Source organism: Arvicola amphibius, chromosome 9 (assembly GCF_903992535.2).
Source record: "Arvicola amphibius chromosome 9, mArvAmp1.2, whole genome shotgun sequence".
In the NCBI taxonomy this organism is placed as follows: domain Eukaryota; kingdom Metazoa; phylum Chordata; class Mammalia; order Rodentia; family Cricetidae; genus Arvicola; species Arvicola amphibius.
Window position 1 is genome coordinate 380,231 of NC_052055.2, and position 12,907 is coordinate 393,137.

The 12,907-nt window shown below is 40.3% G+C and overlaps 1 protein-coding gene across 2 annotated transcripts in view; it reads left to right on the forward strand.

Moving 5' to 3' along the window:
* Positions 1-6,979: 6,979 nt before the first annotated feature.
* The window catches only part of Cpq (carboxypeptidase Q), a 352,278-nt gene continuing 346,350 nt past the window's right edge, over positions 6,980-12,907 (forward strand). For both annotated transcript variants that reach the window (XM_038342182.2, XM_038342183.2), the window contains exon 1: positions 6,980-7,328. The gene's annotated coding sequence lies outside the window, so the exon portion shown is untranslated. The remainder of the gene's footprint in view (positions 7,329-12,907) is intronic.

A 12,907-nucleotide genomic window follows, 5' to 3' on the forward strand; every position in this document is an offset into this window, starting at 1 on the left:
AATTGGCACTGTACTTTGTTAACATTTGCCTCCTGCTGTCAGGATGATGACAGCATCAACATTCTTGCTAGTCTCCTTCTTCCCTTCTTGTTTCATTGTGTGTGTGTATTTTTACTCAGATTCTGCATACCAAAGAAACCATGTGATGATCCAATCTATCATATTTTACTTGAAATGATCTTTAGTTCCTTCCATGTTTCTGCAAATGAAAGTTTCATTATTCGTTATGACTGGATATATAACCCCATTGTGCATATGTTCTACATTTTATTTATCTATTCATATCTTGATGGGAATCTTGGAGGCTACATATTAAGAAAATATGAATAGTGCCATGATAAAATGGATGTTTTGTCTATGAGGATGCAGTTAAATTTATTTGGTTATGTAATCTGATATATACACCGATCATACATTAGTTCTGTGTTTAGCAGTTTATTTGAGGACTCTTCACACTGATCTCCACAGAGACTGCACCAGTTCACATTCCTACCAGTAGTGTATTTGCATCTCCTGCCCCCAAACACACACCCTTAAGGGTGTTTGTTGTTATTTGTTTTCTTGATGATAGCCATTTGACTTCAGTAAATTAGACTCTTAGTATAGTTTTAATTTATTCCTGTGGTGAGCAAGAATGTGAATACTTTTCAAATATTTATTGACCATATGCACTTCCTTTGAGAAGTGTCTATTATTTACGGATTGGAATCCTTTTCAAAGTGTCTTTCTCTATGCTTATATGTCTTAACATAAACGCATGTAGAATTTTCAGAGCTTCAAAATACATCCTATGCCAGATCCTATTGCCTTTTATAGATACTAGATGTTTCACTCAAATACCAGAACCGTCTCTGGGCCTCCTACGTACATAGACATAAACATTGTTTGCCTAGATCAATCTCTTGCATAAAATTTTTCAGAATGTAGAGAAGGATAAGAAGAGGATAAAAAGGAGTTACTATTGATCATGGCTTTTTGGTTGTTGCTTCATTTTGTTTTTAGAGACAGGACGTTGCAGTACAGCCCAGATTGGGCTCAAATTTTTAATCATCTTGCCTCAGCCTCTTTGGTATTGCAATTATAGGTATAGCCATAATTGCCTTTTGAGGAAAAGAACACTGACACATAACCACTAGCTTCATTTCCCACTCACTACTGAAACCTCAGCTCCAGTTCTTCAATTTCTGGTTGAAGATAAAGTGTGCAGTGATAATTCCACAGATAACATTAGGGGCAGATAGAGGAAGCCAGGGAGAGATTCCCACTGCTCTTTTCCAAAGAATTTATAGAGAAAGATTCCAACTTACAATAATTAGTGGGAGATAGTAAGAGTTTGCTGGAGATGCTGTAGCAAAATATTAGAAAAGAAATGGATTAAACACAAAAATTTGTTTTCCCACAGCTAGGAGAAGCTGTATGTCTGAGATCAAGGATCTGGAAGGATTGGTTTCTCTTGAGGCATCTGTCCTTGGCTGGTAGATGAGTTTCTTCTTAGTTGTTCTCACATAGTCATTCTTTGTATGTGTCTGTGTCTTAATTTCTTCAAGAAATGGCACAAGCCATATTGGATTTGGGCTTGATTATTTATTTAAAGTTTATCTCTAATTAACCACATCCTGAAGTAACGACAGCTGAAACTCTGCTATGAACTTTAGAGTGTGTAGTCCTAGATAACAAAACACACAGTAGTTTTCTTGGTATTGGGTGAGGTGCTTTAGGTGATGCAGATTTTTAAGACTTTCTTATTTAAATGACTAATCTTCCCATAAAATCTTATTCTTTCTTACCTATTTCTATCAAAATTTCGATCACCCAACTTGTGGAAAATACTGAATAGTTTGTGGGATTTACAGGAGGTTTTAACATTAGGTTTAAAAAAATCTCAGAATGTAAAACCCAAAGGGAATGACAAGAAATGAAAATGATCATCTTTCAATGGGGCCTCAGTGGTTAACCACAGAACCCATTTGAGGAGACAAACAGAATCAGTCATTGTTGCTATGAAAAAGAATGTCTTATTTAGGTGTACTGATTTGACCAGAGAGATCAGAGATACTGCCCAGTGTGATGAAAAGGATATAGCCTAGTCTTGTTTCAGGAACTGCATTCAGGGCTGAACCAGTAAAAACGTTCTTCCATGGTCTTAGCTTCAGTTTGTGCCTCCAGCTTCCTGCCTTGCATTCCTATCTTGACTTCTATCAGTGTTGGACCATTACCTGGAAGTGTAAGCTAAAATAAACTCTTTCTTTCCAAGTTGATTTTGGTCACGGTGTTTATCACAGCAACAGAAACAAGAAGAGGGGTAAAGCTGAAATAGGAAGTCAGACTCAATCACTGTGAAGTGTCAGTCCAAAGAGATCCAGGTACCAGACCGTAGGATAAAAGTAAAGATAAAGAAATATAGTGAGAGGGTTTAGTGCACAGTGGAACCTCGGGCAATTTTCTGAACCATTGGATATAACCACAAGAGTCGTTTATAGGGTCTTAGCAGCTGCAGGCATGGCACTTCCAGGGATTGTTGGTGTTAGCAAACAAATTCATGTACGTAAATAAAGAGCCTTATGAGAGCAAATGACAGAAATGTTGATCTAAATACTAAAGGAAAGCAGAAATTTGCTTGTATATGTAGCTTCAGAGGTTCTTATCTAGCTTTTGGTATCTGGATCTTATGGTTCAGATGATTTCAACCCTTTCCATTTGCAAACTACTTGCCTCTACTTCTTTTCTAGTGTTGCCTGTTTTTTTCCACACATGTGCTCTTTTTTGTGACTGGAAAAAATGTTTAAACAAAACAACCTCTATTGTCTTTCATGTGTCCAGAAGGATTTGTGCTTTCTCTTTCATTGTGCTATTTTTAATGGGGGATTTGGTCAAGTTAGAGTCATATTTTCATCTGCAAACTTCTGTGTGCATGAAGAAGGCAGGTTGAGTCTTGTGTGATGGGCAGGGGTGTTATTCTTCCAGAAACATGTGGAAAGAAGGAGCAAAGGTTGCTCAGAAGGGCAATAAATTACTATAGGAGGATGAATACACTCAGGATGAGCCACAATTTTGCATTTATTGTGGAAACTTAAATCCAAACTAAGGAGTAAACATGCTTGCTGTTTAAGACATCTATTTCTGAATTATTCTGTATGTTGTGCTATATGTTTCCTGGTAGGCAGGAGAATGGCCCCAAAAGATTAGTTCTGAAGTCACTATGAATGAGACAATCCTGCAGAAAAGGAAATCCTAGAAGGAGACTAAGAGATACACACTGTCTCCTAACAGAATTCCCAGTAGTTAGGTGTGAAGTACTGTGGACTGGGAACAATTTAGAACTGTAATAGAGATGTATATACATGCTTAGTAGTGGAGTCAGAACCCACATCTTCTCAGGGTTGGTCTAGTTACTATTTTAATCTGTGGAGTCAAATAAAGGAACTAGACTCCTTGCTGATGTCAAGGAAAAGCAATGCCTTCCTCTTCTTACTAACATTGTCCCTTGTACTGGGCACACAGACAGGTACAGATTAGAGACCCAAGATGGATGCCCAGTATGACCTAATCCTGAAAATGTGGAGGTTTTTCAGTACCAATCAGTGGTACTTTCTTCACCCATTTTCCACATTCAAGAGCTCCTGAACTAGCCAGTCCTTCTATATGACGACGGCTACTCCCTTTACCACCTCAATACTGAGTAGCAGAGAGAGGAGGAAGATGCATCTTTTATTAGCAGTGTTCTCATTTGCTGTCAATTACAAAGTCAACCCTATTAACGAGTCATTCCTACTTACTTGCCTGTTTTTTAGGACATTTACATCTTATAACAGATAAGACAAATAAAAAAGCTGGATCTCAGGGACTGGAGAGATGGCTTAGCAGTTAAGAGCACTGACTGTTTTTCCAGAGGACCTGGGTTCAGTTCCCAACACCCACTTGGCAGCTTACAACTGTCTGTAATTCCAGGATCCAACACCGTCACACAGACATATATACAGACAAGACACCAATAAAAATATAAATAAACAAATTTAATAGGTTGTTGGTATTGGCACATGCCTTTAACCCCAGCACTCAGAAAGCAGAGGCAAGCAGATGTCTGTGAGTTTGAGGCTAAAGGTCTACAGAGCAAATTCCAAGACAGCTAAGGCTACACAGAGAAACTCTGTCTCAGAAAAAGAAGTGCTGGATTTAGTACTTCTGTTCTGGTAAAACTAAAAGATTAATCAAATAATTATAGAATAGGATGTTCAAAATAAACATTGAGAAATTCTTTTGAAAACAGGGTCACTAGAATATTCTTTATTTTTGATTTTAGGTAGCATAATTTGATTAAACATTGCAATCCTCGTTTACTTTAGTATGATCACTCAATTCTATCACCCATAGATTCACTGTAATCAAGAACAGCATTATTCCCGGGTGGTGAATGCCTTTAATACCAACACTTGGGAGGCACAGGCAGGTTGATATATGTGAGTTTTAGGCCATCCTGGTCTACAGAGCTAGTTCCAGGACAGCCAGGGATGCACAGAAAATCCTGGGTGGGGAAAACAAAATAGTAGCATTATCATGGGATTTAGTCCAGATCATACACTGGTCTTGACTTGTGTGACATAGACTATTATCTTAGGTTTTCTATGAACTTTGTGTTTTATGTCAAACCTGTTGTCTATTCTAGAGCTGTCACTTCTGGGACTAGAGGAATTGGTGACAACTAGGATTTGGAAAGTATAGCCAACTCTTCAAATTATTTCACCAATCTGTTCTCACTTGGATTTGCCAATCACTTGTCCCTTACCTTTATGGTATTCTGGTCAGCTTAGCCTACAGGACTTATAACAACCCTATATTGAGCGCCTATAATAGGTAATATGTCAGACATTGCTCTCAGTACTCAGAATGTAGTGGATTTACTACATGTTGGTAAATATTTGTCTATATAAATATGACCATTTTTATTAAGTGTATTAGTTAATTTTAAGAAGCTATGACAAAAATACCAAAGAGAACAAACTAAGAAAGGGTTTACTCAGTTATGGTTTCAAAGGATTCAGTTCACGGCTGCTTGGCTCTGTGCCCTTGGGCATAACATTACAGTAGCAGCAAGAAGCATGAAAAACAAGAAGGCAGATAGGAGCAGAGAATGTGGAAGGAATTATGGGTATAACACTCAAAAGCATGCACGGAGTGATTTAGTTTTCCACCTGCTAAAGTTTCAAAAACCTCCTCAAGCCAAACCATCAGCTGTAGACCAAGCATACAAGAATAGAGCTTGTGGCTGGGACTATGCAGATCCAAATTATACTAGTAAGGAAAATGAATGCATCAAATGTCATATGGCTTCATAGTGGATGGAGATGTAGCAAATAATTCTAACATAAACCCTGGAAGAGGGCAGTGGCATAAAGAATGAGCTCCACTTCCACTGAGTTGTACGAGCCAAGTTCAGGACTATCAGGCTATTTCAGTTAGAGAGAGCATCGCTAAGAGCTGTGGGGTTATATTGATGTCACTATATCAGAAATTTAAGTTATGAAACAGATGGGAATAAAATGAAAACCAGTAGGGTGGGGGTATTACAATGGAGGGACATGAATGGAGTAATTAACTTCTGTCGGCTAGTGAGGAGACTTCATGGTAAAAGGACCAACACAGTGTTTGCAAAGATGGACCCTGGAATCAAACTTGCTCAGTTTAGAATATTGACTTTGACCTCATTGGTTGTAACTTGACCTCCCCAGCTCTCAGCTTCCACACCTGTAAAGTGGAAGTAATAATGATGCCTAGTTCATAGGGTTGACACACACCTGCAGATAATTCACCCGTCTTAGTAAATAGCATGCAACGAAAGTTAAACTCCTCTTATTATTACACTGGAGCCAATGCTGGAGAAGTTCAATCCTTTTCAGTATGAGAGGAACAGCATGAGATGAGGTCAGGAAGGTAATGCATCTGACACGCTGAGAACAAGTCATAGAGACAGTCTATGGGCTGTTTTTATTGGTGCAGATGAGCTAAGTACAGATCTGAGGGTAAGCAATGTAAAATAGGGCAGTTTTTTTCCCTTGTTGCAATCTGTATACATTTTAAAACAAAAACCAGAGTTTGTCATTCTACAGCTTTTAATACACACTTGCTAGATTTTTATTGCATTTTATAATAATAACTATTATAAAAAATAGAAATAATACAACTTATTCTTTGTCCAGGTAGTTTCAGAAAAATGTAACCCAGTGGGGCTGGATACTACTATTTGTAGAAAGGCAAGCTAGGGCCATGTTGTGAAGACCCTTGAATACCTGACAGAGATGATACTTTGTGGAAGGCCACAGGACTAGTAAACACTGTTATCTGAAAGTTGTGTGCACATAGATGAAAGGACTCTGAATATTCTTCTTTGTGTATAATTCTTTACTTTCCTGCTTTTCTATGTATGTGAGTTTTCTTTTTCTTAGCATCTTCCTATGCAGTCCAGGCTGGGCTAAAACTCACAATCACCCTGCCTCATCTTCTGAGTTCTGAGATAACACATGCACCAGCATGCCTATGTTTTACCTTGGTGTTTGTGGTTAAGAGGAAACCAGAACTGAGAAGTGTTTCACCAAGATAACTGTGATAAGAGTCTGGCTAAGCAAAGGAATTTGTACTCACTAAAATAATAATAATAAAAAGTTAGAAACATGTGAACACATGCTTTGTGATTATTAAAGCATATTTCTTTCCCAGACACCTTATAATGCCTAAACAGACAACAATTTCTGATTAGCTAGTTTAGATCACGTCCTCTGCCTTCCACAGACACCTCTGTTATAGTCTTTAAACCGTGCAGGGAGGGAGAAAATAACCTGGTGTGTTGTTTTGTTTTTGAGACAGGGTCTTACTCGTTCTGTATCCCTTGCTAAGCCTCAAAGTCCTGGGAGATCTCCTTGTCTGCTCAGCCTCCTTAGTGCTGGATTACTTCCGGCATGTTCAGTTCTTCCCTTGGGGAGGAGTTTGACAGTTCCCAGCGCAAGATTTCCAGAGGACCCCACTTGGCCTAAACCAGGCTCAGGTCCGTCCAGCCACAACTTCTGTTAAAGCCCAGACCTCAGGCTGCGGCAAGGTGGGCTGCACCATCGTCCGCGGGCCACTGGTCAGGGCTGTCTCCTCAGCTGTCACGGTGTGAAGAAGCCAGGCTTGCAGACCCAGGGCGCCGGGAGCAGTTCCTGGGGCCTCCGGAGGCCCGCCCTAAGGGCCCAGCGCGACCCGAGCGACCTTCCCGTTCCCGCCCCCGGACGCGGCCGGGTTGTCTGCAGGCCTCACCCGGGTGTGGCAGCCGCTGCTCCGCAGAGCCTCGCGACTAGGTGCGTGCACCCGGGCTGTGGGCGACCGGCTTCTCCTGGGAGGCGGGTGGGCGGGCGGAGGCCAACAGGCCTGGCTACCAATGAGCTTCCTGACGGCTGCAGAGCCGCCGGCTGGGGCCTGGGACTGCCTCCAGTCACACACACTGAAGCCCAGAGGCAGAGCCCTGCGGCTGCTGTCTCTCACTCACAGCCCTGCCCTGTACCTCATCGGCCTAGGAGCTGCCTTCAGCCCCTATCTGAATGTTCTCTAGTCTCCTGAGCTGCAAGGAGGCTTTATGGGGTAGGGTGGGGCGCTTTGGGGGTTTCCTTCACTTTCTACCTCCAATTCAGCGTGAAAAGCTCCCTTTTGAGTTGCCATTGTCTGACTTGTCACACCCAATAGTTCTCAATAACTAATAGACGACTATGAAGTAGAATCGAACGAATTAAGTGGACAAACACATAGCGAACAAATATGTGACCAGCACAGTGTATATGAAGTGCAGACAGCGGACACGCAGGCTTTCAACTCTGTTTTCTCGGAATTAAGTAAGAGAAGTTTGGTTCTATGTAGTTGTTAAATAATCACTAGACTCCCGCGCCCTGTTTTCTACTTTAGTTGGATTTGAGTATATGTGTTTGCTTAAAACAAAATATACCCGGACTGTTTCTTACTTGTAATTGGTTCTCCCCTGCTTTTTTTTTTTTTTTTTGAGGCATCATCGTCACTGTAACATTTATTGTGTTTCCACAGTTCAAAGGTACTTCTAAAGGCGGAACCATGCCACTGACTTGTGTGTAAAACCAGACATTTTCTTTGAGGACGAGACTACGAACAATGTCTGTTTTCCTTAGACAAGGACTGGTTGAGTTGTAGCTGAATGAAGAAAGCTAATTATGTCCTAGTGGGGAAAAAGTAATTTATATTTGTGCACATACAGTTGGTCACTGCTGCAGTTCTGTTTCCTAGACCCCAGGTTCCACGAAAACCAGCTGACCTTGAGTTTGTCATTTGATCTCTCTCTCTCTCTCTCTCTCTCTCTCTCTCTCTCTCTCTCTCTCTCTCTCTCTCTCTCTCTCTCTCTGTGTGTGTGTGTGTTTCTGTGTGTACGCACATGTGTGTGTGAGCCTGTGGGGCCAATAGTCAACATCACGTATCTTCCTCAAGGGTTTTCTTCCCTAAACTATTGAGGCAGCATATCTCCGTGAACCCCAAGGTCGCTGATTCAGCTAGATCAGTTAGCCAGTGAGGTCCAGGAATCCACTTGTCGGGGTCACATCCATGTACCGCTGCACCTGACTTGACATGGGTCTTGGGTCCTTATGTTTGCATGGTAAGCACTTTACAAATTGAACCATCGTCCCACCACTACTACCTTTTACTTTTTCAATCTCTATAATGATGTCACTTAGCTAAATTCCTCCCGAGTCAAATTTCTTGCACGTTCTTTGATCGAGGGTGAAGTTTTGAATTATTTCATGGAATTCTACACACTTCCTCTGCTTTGCTTGGGATCCTGTGAGTCTTGACATGCTTCTTTGTCTGCAGATACAGCTCACTTGCTTTCTTTACCACACTTGCAAGCAGAGCCCGAGACCTTCAGTTGGTAGAGGAAAGAAGTCAACATTTTCTCCTATACTATTATAGGCTCCCAGTCTGGATCTCAGTTGTTTCCACTCAGTGCCGTCAGATGATCCCATGATTTCCAGAAAATTGTTTCATTATGAATTTTATCATAGATCACAACATTTTAGAGCTAGAAGGACCTTGGATGTTTTTAGAGAACACTTAAAAGGACATTTTATTTAAATATTAAAATATTTCTTTGTGCACTAGGTTTAACAAACATATAATCCCAGAATAAAATCGCGGTTACCTATTTATTTCAAGTTCATTTGGTGATGTAGAACAAATGTTTCGCTTGGTGAAAAAGGCTGACTTTCTTAGGCTCTTTTCCCAAGAAACATGTGCCATTCAGAGATGAAATGTTCAAGGTTGATATGTTTAGTGCTCTGGCCACACACTTTACTGTCCATTTAAACTTCCTACTTATATTGCCCCATTTAATCCTTACTATAAACCTAGGACCAAGGTACAACTGAAGCTCCCTTGACCTTACTAACAACTCTGATGACCTGAGTTAAATTTACCCTAGTGAGGGATGAAAGAACTGATTCTGCAAGTTGTCCTCTGATTTCCACATATGCATTATAGTTTGCCTGTGTGTGTATGTATACGTATGTGCGTGCATGCGTGCTCACAACCCACAAAATGTAACAGAATTGCCAGATTTGGTGACACACACTTGCATTTCCAGCACTGGAGATGCTTAGGCAGGAGGAGCTCCGAGTTCAAGGGCAGCCTAGGCTGCTCGGTAAGATTGTGTCTCAAAACAAAACAAAAAACCTAAACAAAAATGTTTGAATTCCACTATGATTCCACACTTTAAACCTAAATACTGGTGTATCCTAATAATTTTACTGATTTAGGGAATTTAAAGTAGGTGACATTGAGAGCTGTCATCAGTGAACAACTTAAGGACATCGCACCATGACTAAAAACTGTGTCTCTCTGTATGTGTATGTGTGTGTGCACAAGCGTGAACTTGTTAGCTTTGTGTCTTTGGTGAGAGGTTGCTTGCCAGCATCCTAATAGGGAACACTGGGAATGGAAGATGGGCTTGCAGGACTCTTATAATTAATTGATGAGAGCAAAAAAGTTGCCTATAAAATAAGTGGAAATTTATTTTGCTTCCTTTTGTCTGCCAGGTTTAGCCTCATGGAAGGCAGAGACCAATGGCAGCTGCCTGAAGTCTGAGAGCCCATGCCAGTTTGATTTAGCTCAGGAGGCTAGTGTTTTCTGCCCTGGAGGCTGATATGATGGAATAGACTTTCCTTTTGCTCACAGTATTATGAAAAAATTTAAAGCAAAAACTTTTATTACTTGCCCTGAAGCTAGAGCTCTAAAATGTACTTTCTCTCCCCCACTTCCACTTTTCCTAAACCACTTAGCTTTTAAAAATAAATAATCCATTCATGTGCTTGGATTGTTGAATTATTAGTCTGTTCTCTTCATTTCTGCATGCTTCTTCCTCCCTCATTTCTTCCTTTTCTCTGTCCCTTCTTTGTCCCTTCTCCCTTCCCACATTTTATTTTCTTCTACCCTTCCTGTTTTGTTTTAACACAATTTTCCACTCTGTACTTCAGTTTCTCAGGAACTCAGTGTGTAGCCAAATCTGCCTTCAAACTTACTGCTACCCTTGCCTCTCAGCTTCCCAAATGGTGGGGTTATAAGTGTGAGCCACCCCATTCAGCACTGGGTTCCTTTCTGAAATACAGTAAAGTAGTAGGACCAACTGGTGTGCTTCTTTTTAGTTACTATTTTATTAGCGAATATTGATATCTCAGCAGTTTTCTGAGTATATGCTATCACCACATGAGGAATAGAGCACCGAGTTTGAGCAAGAGAGCAAACTATCACATATTTACCTACACCAAATGGCAATGCAGGGTAGGTGTAGTTGCATACCTGTATTTTCAGGGTTTGAAAGACAGAGATAGGGCTTCCCTGGGGCATACTGGATATCTCCTATGTACCCCAAAGTTGCCTTTGCTGGAAAGCTTTGTGTTAAATTAAGAGGCACTGCCACAATGAATCAGGTAAAGAGATGGAGGAAGATTCTGGATATCAACTTTGGACCTCTACAGGCATGAATACATGCAAACATACACATTCAAACAAAACACCTATAACACACAGACACAAACAAAAAATTCTTTATTTAATTTTTAATGCTGATATGGATTCAAGGACCATAAGAGTTTCTGGTTTCCCTGGGTCTCCTCACTATATGGATGAATTTACATGAATGACTGACTCCTTTGGGTCTTCCTCAGAGTCAGACTGAGGGCAGTGCCGAGTTACACTTGTCTTTCTATTTCCCAGCTGAGTTTTATATTGTTTAATGCCCTACTTGTAGATGCTTGCTAAGTAGTAAAGGTTAGTAGATTCATTTAACTGAAAATCATCATGTTCAGTATATTTTAAAAGGTCTTTAATGACCCAGAGATTCAGAAGCAGACCATTCTCTTAATACTTGATATCCAAGTCTTCACATATTATACATTTGACAAGCAGTATTGCAGGTGTATTTTACCTTAAGAAAATTCAGCACTGGTAAGTTTGACTTTATTCACACTATCTACCATTGAAAGATTGTTCACTTGATAAAATAGTTATCAGCATGATTGTTCGATTCATAAGAGTTATCTTCCTTGCTAAAGATCAAGTCATGAATGTTTTATACTGGAGATCTCCCCCCCGCTTTTACTGAAAGTATCCCATGATTTTCACAGATGCTAAATACCACCTTTCAGGGTCCTCCAGTGCTAGTGCTAGGAACCTTCCAGCACTGACCCTTTCCCTAGAGTTCTTGACTCTACTGCTTTAGTTTCTCCCTTGACATGGTTGACCGAGTTAGAGGGAACATACAGCAAAAAGTTCCAAGGCAAAGCAAAGCTCTATGATAATGGATATTGCCATGGACTAAAAGGCAGAAGGTTGTGAATTAATTACTGCCATACATAGGAACTGAGACAAAGGGTAGTCACCTTAATTTTAAAGTTTTAGTTTATACAAGAAAGATACAAGTATCCAGCTGCATCTACTTTGGATTATTCCTGCAGCAACCAAATGCAAAGGTGTTCTTTGTCTGTAAGGTACTATGCTGATACATTGTTTTCTACAAAGAGCCTGATACTATTACACCAAATCATACTGTGTTGGTCTTTTCCCTTGCTAGCATTTTGTCATAGACTTTACCAAATGTTCTGAAAAATTTCTCCTAATAAAATAAAATTTCTCCCTTTTCTTTTTTATCTGTTTCTTCCTTTCTGTCACTCTTCACTTGGTGCAAAACCTTCCAATTACTTTTCTGCAAAGTAAGATCAACCTCTCTGTCAGCATCCATACCTCAGATATTCTTTTATTTGTCTCTTGTTAACAAACAGAAAAATACAAGAAGAATTTTCAGTTTTGTTGCCATTAGAAGAGCAGTTATCTAGAACAGGGAGTTAGCTCCTTCCCAGTGTTCTGAATGAGCCTTTACTGTGTTTGTACCGGTCTCTCTCGGCGACACTTCCCCCACTTCCTAATTCTTATTCCTTTGTACCACCCCCTTTTCTCCAATCCTTCAGTTTCTCTTTGTTTTTGATTTATTTTATTTTATTATTTTTTGCTTCATTTTGGTTTGTTTTTAAGACATCTCCTTGGATATCCCAGACTGGGCTCAAACCTGCAATTTTCTTGTCTCTGTTTCCCTAGTATTAGGATTACAGGCTTGAGTCACCATGTCCAGCAGTTTCACTTTCTCTTGACGACATTTGGAACACCCAAGTCTTCAGCCTTTCTTCCTTCACTGGCTCCGACATAAGGATTAGAGAACTTCAAAACTCCACCTAAAATACCAAATACAGTTATTAGTCAAGTCCGTTTTTCTTTTTACTCCTACTTGCTCTGTCAAACAGATGTGCCGTTTTTGACTGGAGATCTGTTGTAGGGTGGCAGCAGCAGCCTCCAAAAAGTGCCCTCACAGCATAGC